At 40.2% G+C, this 13,004-nt stretch overlaps 1 long non-coding RNA gene across 1 annotated transcript in view; it reads left to right on the top strand.

Moving 5' to 3' along the window:
• Window positions 1-1,164, top strand: part of LOC116549058 — a 15,760-nt gene extending 14,596 nt beyond the window's left edge. The window contains exon 3 of the long non-coding RNA XR_004267692.1: window positions 1,154-1,164. This is a non-coding gene — a long non-coding RNA (uncharacterized LOC116549058). The remainder of the gene's footprint in view (window positions 1-1,153) is intronic.
• Window positions 1,165-13,004: the final 11,840 nt, after the last annotated feature.

Raw genomic sequence — 13,004 nt, 5'->3', positions numbered from 1 at the left:
ATTGTATTGTATTGTATTGTATTGTATTGTATTGTATTGTATTGTATTGTACTGTATTGTATTGTAGACAGGGTCTTTCTCCGTTGCCCAGGCTGGAGGGCAATGCTGACCATATCTTTATCTTTTCAAGGCAGCCCTGATCTCACAGATTGTCCTTCATCCCTTCTTCACTATGAGTCTCTGAGTACTGTATTTGTACTCTCTTAAGCCCTAGCCATTTGGTGTTTCAAAGTTTACTACACTGCCCTCTGCTGGTCTAAACTCAGATTTACTCTAAAATGGGAGGCTCCCATCGTCAAGTACTACTAGATCAATGGCAAGATTAATGGCTAGATCTAGCCATTAAGCCTAGATCAATGGCTTAATCAATCCCTATCGCACTTGGTTTCCCCCCCTTTTCTTTTAATCTGGTGAAGTTTTCTATTCATATAGAACTTTGAGATGCTTATTCTCTTGAACAGTTTCTGCTAATGTACCATGGGGCGAAAGGGAGACTTCTCTACTTAATGTTGCTCCCCTGTTCATGGCTTAATCCCTTCAGTGACATTTTATTTTAAGGCCAAGTTCTGATGTTTACTCTTCTTTCTAAGCCATGGATCCTTTCTTGGTCCTCGAGTGTGTTGGCCAATATGTCACTCAGATCCTTAAAAAGAGAAACCCTTAGGCCGGGCGCGGTGGCTCAAGCCTGTAATCCCAGCACTTTGGGAGGCAGAGGCGGGTGGATCACGAGGTCAAGAGATCGAGACCATCCTGGTCAACATGGTGAAACCCCGTCTCTACTAAAAATACAAAAAATTAGCTGGGCATGGTGGTGCGTGCCTGTAATCCCAACTACTCAGGAGGCTGAGGCAGGAGAATTGCCTGAACCCAGGAGGCGGAGGTTGCGGTGAGCCGACATCGCGCCATTGCACTCCAGCCTGGGTAACATGAGTGAAACTCCGTCTCAAAAAAAAAAAAAAAAAAAAAAAAAAAAGAGAAACCCTTTCCCTGAGATACCCTAGAAATCTGCAGTGATACCAGTTGCTTCCAGTCTATTCTGATGAAGACTGTTCCTATGAAATCAGAAGTGCATATCACCTACAATTGCCAAGATCACTCACAGCATGAGAACTTTGTGAAGCACACACAAGTTTCAATAGCCAAATCGATCAAGCAGAAGAAAGGATATCAGAGATTGAAGTTAACTCAATGAATTAAAATGAGAAGGCAAGATTAGAGGAAAAAGAGTGAAAAGAAATAAACAAAGCCTCCAAGAATTATGGGATTATGTGAAAAGACCAAATCTACAATTGACCGGTGTACCTGAATGTGATGGGGAGAATGGAATCAAGCTGGAAAACACTCTTCATGACATTATCCAGGAGAACTTTCCCAACCTAGCAAGGCAGGCCAACATTCAAATTCAGGAAATACAGAGAACATCACAAAGATATTCCTCAAGAGCAACCCCAAGGCACATAATCGTCAGATTCACCAGGGTTGAAATGAAGGAAACAGTGCTAAGGGCATCCAGAGAGAAAGGTCAGGTTACCCACAAAGGGAAGCCCATCAGACTCACAGTGGATCTCTCAGCAGAAACCCTACAAGTCAGAAGAGAGTGGGGCCAATATTCAACATCCTTAAAGAAAAGAATTTTCAACTCAGAGTTTCATATCCAGCCAAACTAAGCTTCACAAGCGAAGGAGAAATAAAATCCTTTACGGACAAGCAATTGCTGAGAGATTTTGTCAATACCAGGCCTGCCTTACCAGAGCTCCTGAAGGAAGCACTAAATATGGAAAGGAACAAACAGTAGCAGCTACTGCAAAAACATACCAAATGATAAAGACCATTGACACAACAAAGAAACTGCATCAACTAACAGGCAAATCAACCAGCTAGTATCAAAATGGCAGGATCAAATTCACACATAACAATGTTAACCTTAAATGTAAATGGGCTAAATGCCCCAATCAAAAGACACAGATTGGCAAATTGGATAAAGAGTCAAGGCCTATCGGTGTGCTGTATCCAGGAGACCTACCTCATGTGCAAAGACACACAGAGGCTTAAAATAAAGGGATGGAGGATGATTTACCAAGCAAATTGAGAGAAAAAAAAAAAAAAGCAGGGGTTGTAATCCTAGTCTCTGATAAAACAGACTTTAAACCAACAAAAATCAAAAGAGACAAAGACGGTCATTACATAATGGTAAAGGGATCAATGCAATAAGAAGAGCTACTATCCTAAATATATATGCACCCAATACAGGAGCACCCAGATATATAAAGCAAGTTCTTAATGACCTACAAAGAGACTTAGACTCCCACACAATAATAGTGAGAGACTTAAGCACTCAACTTTCAATATTAAACAGATCAACGTGACAGAAAATTAACAAGGATATCCAGGACTTGAACTCAGATCTGGACCAAGCAGACGTAATAGATATCTACAGAATTCTCCACCCCAAATCCACAGAATATACATTCTTCTTGGCACCACATTGCACTTACTGTAAAATTGACCACATAATTGGAAGTAAAACACTCCTCAGCAAATGCAAAAGAATGGAAATCATAACAACCAGTCTCTCAGACCACAGTGCAATCAAATTAGAACTCAGGATTAAGAAACTCACTCAAAATTGCAGAAATACATGGAAACTGAACAACCTGCTCCTGAATGACAACTAGATAAATAATGAAACGAAGGCAGAAATAAAGATGTTCTTTGAAGCCAATGAGAACGAAGACAAAACGTACCAGAATCTCTGAGACACATTTAAAGCAGTGTCTAGAGGGAAATTTATAGCAATAAATGTCCACATGGGAAGGAAGGAAAGATCTAAAATCAACCCCCTAACATCACAATTAAAAGAACTAGAGGAGCAAGATCAAACAATTTCAAAAGCTAGCAGAAGACAAGACATAACTAAGATCAGAGCAGTACTGAAGAAGATAGAGACACAAAAACACCCTTCAAAAAATCAATGATTCCAGGAGCTGGGTTTTTGAAAAGATCAACAAAATGTATAGACAACTAGCTAGATTAATAAAAAAGAAAAGAGAGAAGAATCGAATAGATGCAATAAAAAATGATAAAGGGAATATCACTACCAATTTCACAGAAACATAAACTAACATCAGAGATTACTACAAACACCTCTATGCACATAAACCAGTAAATCTAGGAGAAATGGATACATTCCTGACACTTACACCCTCCCAAGACTAAACCAGGAAGAAGTTGAATCCCTGAACAGACCAATAACAAGGTCTGAAGTTGAGGCAGCAATTAATAGCCTACCAACCAAAAAAAGTTCAGGACCACAAAGGTTCACAGCCAAATTCTACCAGACATACAAAGAGGAGCTGGTATCATTCCTTCTGAAACTTTTCCAAACAATACAAAAAGAGGGAATCCTCCCTAACTCACTTTATGAGACCAACATCATCCTGATACCAAAACCTGGCAGAGACTCAACTAAAAAAGAAAATTTCAGGCCAATATCCATGATGAACATTGACGCAAAAATCTTCAGTAAAATACTGGCAAACCAAATCCAACAGCACATCAAAAAGTTTATCCATCACGATCAAGTCAGCTTCATCCCAAGGATGCAAGGCTGGTTCAACATATGCAAATCTATAAACGTAATCCATCACCATAAGCAGAACCAAAGACAAAAACCACATGATTATCTCAATAGATGCAGAAAAGGCCTTTGACAAAATTCAACAGCCTTTCATGCTAAAAACTCTCAATAAACTACATATTGAGTGAACGTGTCTCAAAATAGTGAGAGCTATTTATGACAAACCCACAGCCAATATCATACTGAATGGGCAAAAACTGGAAGCATTCCCTTTGAAAACTGGCACAACACAAGGCTGCCCTCTCTTACCACTCCTATTCAACATAGTATGGAAGTTCTGGCCAGGGCAATCAGGCAAGAAAAAGAAATAAAGCATATTCAATTAGGAAAAGAGAAGTCAAATTGTCTCTATTTGCAGATGACATGATTGTATATTTAGAAAAACCCACTGTCTCAGCCAAAATCTCCTTAAGCTGATAAGCAACTTCAGCAAAGTCTCAGGATACAAAATCAATGTACAAAAATCACAAGCATTCCTATACACCAATAACAGACAAACAGAGAGCCAAATCATGAGCAAACTCCCACTCACAATTGCTACAAAGAGAATAAAATACTTAGGAATACAACTAACAAGGACATGAAGGAGAACTACACGCCTCTCTTTAAGGAGAACTACAAATCACGGCTCAGGTAAATAAGAGAGGACACAAACAGATGGAAAAACATTCCATGCTCATAGTTAGGAAGAATCAATATTGTGAAAATAGCCATACTGCCCAAAGTAACTTATAGATCCAGTGTTATTCCCATCAAGCTACGATTGACCTTCTTCACAGAACTGGGAAAAACCACCTTAAACTTCATATGGAACCAAAAATGAGCCCATATAGCCAAGATAATCTGAAGCAAAAACAAAAACGAAAACAAAAACAAACAAAAAAACAAAGCTGGAGGCATCATGCTACCCAACTTCAAACTATACTACAAGGCTACAGTAACCAAAACAGCATGGTACTGGTACCAAAACAGAGATATTGATCAATGGAACAGAACAGAGGCCTTGGAAGTAACACCGCACATCTAAAACCATCTGATCTTTGACAAACCTGACAAAAACAAGCAATGAGGAAAGGAATCCCTCTTTAATAAATGGTGTTGGGAAAACTGCCTAGCCATGTGCATAAAGCTGAAACTGGATCCCTTCCTTACACTTTATACAAAAATTAACTCCAGATGGGTTAAAGATTTAAACATAAGACCTAACACCATAAAAACCCTAGAATAAAACTTGGGCAAAACCATTCAGGACATAGGCATAGCCAAGGACTTCATGGCTAAAACACCAAAAGCAATGGCAACAAAAGCCAATATAGACCAACGGGAACTAATTAAACTTAAGAGCTTCTGCACAGCAAAGGAAACTATCATTAGAGTGAACCGGCAACCAACAGAATGGGAAAAAATTTTTGCAATCTACCCGTCTGACAAAGGGCTAATATCCAGAATCTACAAATAACTTAAACAAATTTACAAGAAAAAAATAAACAAACCCATCAAAAAGTAGGCAAAGGAGATGAACAGACACTTTTCAAAAGAAGACATTTATGCAGCCAACGAACATATGAATAAAAGCTCATCATCACTGGGCATTAGAGAAATGCAAATCAAAACCACATTGCCAGTTGGAATGGTGATCACTGAAAAATCAGGAGACAACAGATGCTGGAGAGGACGTGGAGAAATAGGAACACTTTTACACTGTTGGTGGGAGTGTAAATTAATCCAACTATTGTGGAAGACAGTATGGCAATTCCTCAAGGATCTAGAAATAGAAATACCATTTGACCCAACTGGGTATATGCCCAAATGATTATAAATTGTTCTATTATAAAGACACATACACATGTATGTTCACTGTGGCACTGTTTACAATAGCAAAGACTTGGAACCAATCCAAATGCCCATCAATGATAGACTGGATAAAGAAAATATGGCACATATACACCATGGAATACTATGCAGCCATAAAAAAGGATGAGTTCATGTCTTTTGCAGGGACATGGATGAAGCTGGAAACCATCATTCTCAGGAAACTGACACAAGAACAGAAAACCAAACACCGCATGTCCTCACTCATAAGTAGATGTTGAACAATGAGAACACATGGACACAGGAGGGGAACATTACACACTGGAGCCTGCTGAGGGGTGGGAGAGCTAGGGGAGGGATAGCAGAGGGTGGGAGGATTGGAGAGGAATAACATTAGGAGAAATACCTAATGTATATGATGGGGGGATGGATGTAGCAAACTACCATGGCATGTGTATACCTATGTAACAATCCTGCATGATCTGCACATGTACCCCAGAACTTAAAGTATAATAATAATTTTAAAAAGGTCAATAAGCGACAGATGCTGGTGTGGCTGCAGAGAAATAGGAACACTTTTACCCTATTGGTGGGAGTGTAAATTAGCTCAACCATGGTGGAAGATGGTGTGGCAATTCCTCAAAGACCTAGAACCAGAAATACCATTTGACCCAGCAATCCCATTACTGGGTATATACCCAAGGAATATAAATCATTCTGTTATAAAAATACATGCATGTGTATGTTCATTGCAGCACTATTCACAACAACAAAGACATTGAATCAACCCAAATGCACATCACTGATTGACTGGATAAAAAAATGTGGTATGTATCCATCCACCATGGAACACTAGGCAGCCATAAAAGGAACAAGATCATGTATTTTGCAGGGACATTGATGGAGCTGGAAGCCATTATCCTTAGCAAACTAATGCAGGAAGAGATAAACCAAACACTACATGTTCACACTTATAAGTAGGAGCTGAACAATGTAAACACACAGACACAAGGAGGGGAACAACACACAGTGGGGCCTGCCCCATGGGGGAAGGGCATGGAGGGGGGAAAGCATCAGGAAGAATAACTAATGCATGCTGGGCTTAAAACCTAGGTGATGGGTTGATAGGTTTAGCAAATCACCACAGCACATATTTACCTATGCAACAAACCTGCACATCCTGCACATGTGCCCCGGAACTTAAAATAAAACAAATTAAAAAAAAAAATTTTTAAAGGTTAAAAAAGAATCTTCTTTGCTCTCTACTCCTTCTTTACCTTTCCTGACTTACCTCTTCAGAATCTATTCTCTTAGAACATTTGATTTTGTGTGTGTGTGGTTGTATACCTATATACCTTTCCATCATTGCCATTAGTTTCCTTCCAACAACCTTTCACAAGTCTAAGAATTCTTGATCAGATTTAAAAAAAAAATTTTTCTGGCCTACAGGATTTGACATCCCACCAAAATCTCTTATCCTTCAGATGAGCACTTTAGCCCCAATTCTATACTTGACTGGATGTTACTGTTTGCCTAAAATATTTCTGATGTGTTTGTATCAGTTTTGAGGAATATCAGTTTATTATATGCATTTAATTGTTTTATTTAAATTGATCTTTCTGGACAGGCATCAACATTTCACTGAGTTTTCCTTTTAATAACAAAATATGGGCAGGCATGGTGGCTCAGGCCTATAATCCTAGCATTTTGGGAGTCTGAGACGGATCTCTTGAGCCCAGGAGTTCAAGATCAGCCTGGGCAACCTAGGGAGATGCCATCACTATAAAAAATTTTTTAAATTAGGTTAGCATGGTGGTGTGTGCCTGTGGTCCCAGTCACTCAGGAGGCTGAGGTGGGAGAATCACTTGAGCCTGGGAGGTTGAGGCTTTGCTCCAGCCTAGGTGACAGAGCAAGATCCTGTTTCAAGAACCAACCAACCAACCAAAGAAGATATAAAAGTCTTTCTCAAAAAAGGTAGTCACTTAACAGATATATACATATAACACCTATACATAGGACACTGAATTAAACATGGAATTATAAAAAGGTTAACATATGTTGATTGGTGCTCAAACATGATCTCACATGACTATATTAGCATTTTGATGGCTACTTCAGGAACAGGTTTTTCACTTAATATGCATTTATTGGGCGCTTACCACAGTCCAGGTACCATTCTAGTACCTAGAGATTTATGGAGCCTGGATTTGGGAGGCAACTCTAATCTAGCACAGTTGGATCTATAGGACAGGATGCTGTGGGAGCACAGATGTCACCTAACTTAGTCTTCAAGGGACAGAGAAGGGCAACCCAGGGTAGCAATGTCTAAATTGAATTTGAAAAATGAGTAAGAAGTCACTAGGTACAGATCAGAAGTCGGGGAGGGGGGCTAGGTGCAGAGTTTAAGGGAATACCCATGAAAATACTGAGAGTTGAGTAAAAGGGATGCATGAGAGGTAATGTGAGTGTTTGGCATGGTTTAAGCCTGTATTAGTCTGTTCTCACACTGCTAATAAAGACATACCCCAATTTATAAAGGGAATTTATAAAAGGAAAAGATTTAATTGACTCGCAGTTCAGTATGGCTGGGGAGGCCTCAGGAAACTTACAATCATGACAGAAGGGGAAGCAAACACATCCATCTTCACATGGCAGCAGCAAGAAGTGCTGAGCAAAAGGGGCAACCCCTCTTTATAAAACCATCAGATCTCATGAGAATTCTCTCGCTATCATGAGACTTGCAGCATGGGGGTAACTGCCCCCATGATTCAATTACCTCCCACTGGGTTCCTCCCACTACACATAGGCATGATGGGAATACAACTCAAGATGAGATTTGGGTGGGGACACAGCCAAACATATCAGAGCCTATAAGAAGAATGTAGGAATCAGGAGAGATGAAACTGGAGAAGAAAATTGGTCAAACCATGTAAGTCTCCTATACTCATTGATGACAGGGAACTAGGAGAGTTATGCACTGACTTTACAGCAAATAGCTCCTATAATGTGTAAGTCAGATAATGTCATAGGTGCGATACAAATTATAAGTCAGGGTAGGCCTTGCTGCTGCAACAAAGATCTACAAATTCAATGACTTAGAGAACAGAAAGTTTCTTTCTCACTTTATAGGACTGAGTGGTTTCAAGTCAGCAGCTAGAAATGGGAAAGGGAGAAGGTGGGCTTTTTGCAAAGACCCTGGCTGACTGCAACTGTGCTATCTCTAACCCATTGTTTCTGACATCACCACCCCAGGAAACTAGGAGGGGAAAAGGGATTGTGATTAAGTGGCTTTCATGGGCCAGATTTGAAAGTAGCATATACTGCTTCTGCCACATTCCATTAGTCAGAACCTGGTCACATGGCTATACCATATTGCAAAGTAGCCTGGAAAATGGAGCACAGTTAAGCATCTAGGAAGAGAAAATGGATTTGGGTGAATAGTGTCTGCTACACTGCTGGAGGGAATTGCTGGTGGGCTATGAATCAGAACCACTGCTCACTCCTTCTAAGAGTCCTTTCTCTGGTTGCCTCTGGTTATCTCATAGTCCTGGTCTTCTGTCAGTTTCTATTTCCCTTATGCAAATATATACAGGGTCTCGTAGATTATTTATCTCAACCCTAGCTACATGTTGTTTCTCAACTAAGATTCAGGTTTAATCAATCTCCTCTGACTCTCAGCACAGCAGGCTGTTTGCTTGCCCCGTTCAGCCTGTTTTAAGGAAAGAGTCCAACCCTGCTGCTCAGTTGGGGAAGCCAGAAATGCTGGTTGGTAGGTGGCACTCTGTGTCAGCAAGACACTCATTCCAAAGCAATGCACACGTAATGAATGCAAGGATTCAGTCACGCTCAGGAGAACACAACAACACTGGCTCCCTAGACCTACTTCCTCAAGACTAAACTTTCAAAAGACTAACCACACCCCAGCTGACCAGGGAACTGTTAAAAACAGGGATGTCAACACGCTCTGATCTGATTGCCAACAAAAATATTTCCTTTGTGTTGATGCTTTCTTCATACTGCACTCAGGAAGGGCAAAGAAGTTTGACCTGTCTGGGTTGGAGAGCCTGGTGAACCACTCTCCCCAAGGTTTGTCTCTGGGCGTTACAGAAAGAGGCCTGCATGTTGATTCTTTCTAATGGGAGTTGAGGCTGCTACTTTCATAACGACTGATTAGTCCTATTTGCTATTAGGAAATCTCAGGGCTCCCCATCAAAGGCCTCATTGGATGTTTTCTTTCACTTGTGTCACTCTGCTAAGGTATCCTTTCACTCAGCAATAACTTCTGGGTCATTGATATAACACTGCTAAAGCGTGGGTGAAAGTGGTAACATCAAGATTTGGAGATACTGCTCCTCACCAAGAATTTAAAACTGACATTCAGCAGAGGTGAGGAGGGATGGGGAATTTGTTGATGAATTTGTATTTACTTGTGTATGTCCCTTGGGTTTGTTTCTTTTTTGTCCAAATTCAGACATTTAAAACTCATATGTCTAGGCTCATGATTAATAGAGACTTTCACTGTCATGATAAGCAAAATAGGAAGAAAAATAACTAAACAAATAAACAGGAGTTCTGAGTGTTAAGGCTTTTTATTTCTGTTTTCATGTAATATATAAGCCTCATAGAAACACAGGTAAGAAGGCCGGGCACAGTGGCTCACGCCTGTAATCCCAGCACTTTGGGAGGCTGAGGTGGGTGGAGCACGAGGTCAAGAGATCGAGACCACCCTGGCCAACATGGTGAAACCCCGTCTCTACTAAAAATACAAAAAAATTAGCTAGGCGTGGTGACGCACGCCTGTGGTCCCAGCTACTCAGGAGGCTGAGGCAGGAGAATTGCCTGAACCCAGGAGGTGGAGGTTGCAGTGAGCTGAGATTGCGACACTGCACTCCAGCCTGGAGACAGAGCAAGACTCTGTCTCAAAAAAAAAAAAAAAAAAAAAAAAGAAATACAGGTAAGGAAGTGATTTCCTCTAAAGCCATTTTAAGCATTATAGTATATGAGAAATTGGTATTTTGATACTGTCTAAAAATATTGCATAGTTATTATTGACCATCTGATTCTTAACCATATTTCAAATTAAGCTAGCCATATGAAATAATAGTTCTTTCATTAGTAATGCAATCTCTTATTCTCTTAGTCTTTTTTTTTTTTAAGGCTTTCACTAAAACATTTATTCTAAGAAGATCTCTTTCAGTCACCTTTATTTGACTGGGATTATTTCTTTATATTTTACATTTGTATCCCAGATGTGGCTACACCCTTGGACAAGTAAGGATAGTCCAGATAATGTTGAGGTAATGATCCCAGAATCTCAGTGGCTTAAATTAGCAAAAGCATGTTTCTTCTTCATGCCCAGATCCAATGTGGTTAGGTAGATGTGTAGTCACTCAGCAACCATCTCCAGATTAACAGAGGCTCCATCCTAATGTGCTCTGCAAGCATCATGTTAGAGTGAAGAAAACATGGTGAAATACACACTGGCTTGTAAGGCTTCTATCTGGAAGTGGTGTGTCACTTCTGTTCATATATATATATGTATTTTTTTTTTGGCCAAAAGAAGACACATGGTCGCAATTAACTGCATATCAGTAAGTAGCAAAGGATAGGTTAAATTAACAAACATGCCCTTCCATATGAGGAAGTCTCACAGTTTAAAGCATTCTCTTAGACATTTCAGGGAGGTTGTAAGGGTAGGTTAATAATTTTCTCATTTTACATATAAGGAAACCAAGGTTAGAGAGATTAAGTCCTTTTTTTTTTTTAAAGGTCAAACAACTTTCCTTTAGATTAGTTTATCACGATTACCAGTTTTGTTTTGTTTTTTAATCTATAAACTTTCAGCATTATATTTTGTAATGTGCAAATTGATAAGCACTAATTCTGTGGCATGGACCTGGTGCTCAGAGTGATAGAAACAAAACAGCATTTGTCCGGCTATGTCGCCATCAGCAATTGACAGATGTCTAAGCCCATTTCAGAGTCTTCCCTCTGAACTAATTCTAAGAGTCACAAGGATGTTTACTATGTGCTAATAAATGTGGTCAGTCAGGTGACATGTGTGCTCTGTCCCTGCCCTGACTCTCCAGTCCTCACTATGCCACCCTTGATGCTGGTGTGGAAGGAACTTATGCCCTTTCCAGAGTGATGATGGTGCCTGTGAAATTGGCTGAGGCCTCAGAGGAGCTGTCTCCTTTCACTTAGGAAGCCAGCACCCACAGTGTCCCCAAGAAGTGCAAAACACTTTTTTCTTGACTCTTTCATCCCAGCTCTTCCTCTTTCAGGCTCAGACATGAGCTCTCAGCCACTCTGACACACATTAACCTCTCCTATGTCCTCTTGGGTCAGACTTGTGGGGCTGAACTCTCTTCTCTCATAGAGATGAGTTATTTCCCAGAAGGCTGTTCAGTTACTCATGCAAACAGCCAACCGGTGGGCCCACCTTCCCCTTCGGCCAGACATGGCCACAGTTGTTTAAATGTCACTTTAGAGAGCCACAGAACTGTTCCTTCATAATATGGTAAAAAATATTACTAGTTAGTATAATGGATGGAAACACATCAGTATTTCATGGTGTTGTGTAAAGAGCAGTATGGATTTCAGGAGCTCTGCCACCTACACAAATTTGATAGCAACATAGTAACAGGCATGGGAAAATACACACTGAACTCCAAGGCCCAAACCCCAAAACCCATATTTTAGTCTCAATCCGTCTCCCTATGAGTGACCTTGGGAAAGACACTTGGCCCTTCTAGGCCCGTTTATCATGCATAAAATGAAGGAAGCAGTTTGTTTCTAAGGAAGTTTGCAATTTGTGGAAAGATTTATCATTTTCAATTGCTGTCAACAGGTGGCAGCAAAAACCCAATTTTTAGTGACAAGAAAAACAAATGCTGCCTTTGATTACGCCTCAGAATTTCAGAGAACATTTAATTAATTGTATTCATTTTAAATATGAGGAGAAAACCATCATCTCCATATTTAAAGACGCTTCATGATAGAAAGTCTGTAAGTACAATATATGTTATCAATTGAATTGAAAAGTAGGACTTTTAAAATAAATATGTTTCATGAACCATTGAGCTGAATACTTCTTCCAGCCATTTTGAATGGGGGTAAAAGTCTTGGGATACTAAAACTGCCACATTAGTGATATTTCAGAAGAGGTCTTTTACAGCTATTTTTAGCGTGGAAGGATAAACTAACAACTTCATGAATTCCTTTTTAAGAGTTGTATAAGTTAGGTAATTTGTTTGTTTGTTTTTGCAGGTTCTTACTCTGTTACCCAGGTTGAAGTGCAGTGGTGCAATCATAGCTCACTGCAGCCTCGACCTCCCGGGCCCAAGCAATCCTCCTATATCAGCCTCCCAAGTAGCTGGGGCCGCAGGTACATGCCACCATGCCCGGCTAGTTTATTTTTATTTTTTGTAGAGATGGAGTCTCACATGTTGCCCAGGCCAGTCTTGAAATTCTGAGCTCAAGCCAACCACCCACCTAGGCCTCCCAAAGTGCTGGGATTACAGGCATGAACCACCACATGTAGCAGTTTTCTTAC

This window comes from Sapajus apella, unplaced genomic scaffold (assembly GCF_009761245.1).
Source record: "Sapajus apella isolate SASKATOON/1434 unplaced genomic scaffold, GSC_monkey_1.0 scaffold6, whole genome shotgun sequence".
Taxonomy (NCBI): domain Eukaryota; kingdom Metazoa; phylum Chordata; class Mammalia; order Primates; family Cebidae; genus Sapajus; species Sapajus apella.
Note: the sequence above shows the minus strand (reverse complement) of the source record. Positions and strands in the feature narration are given on the sequence as shown.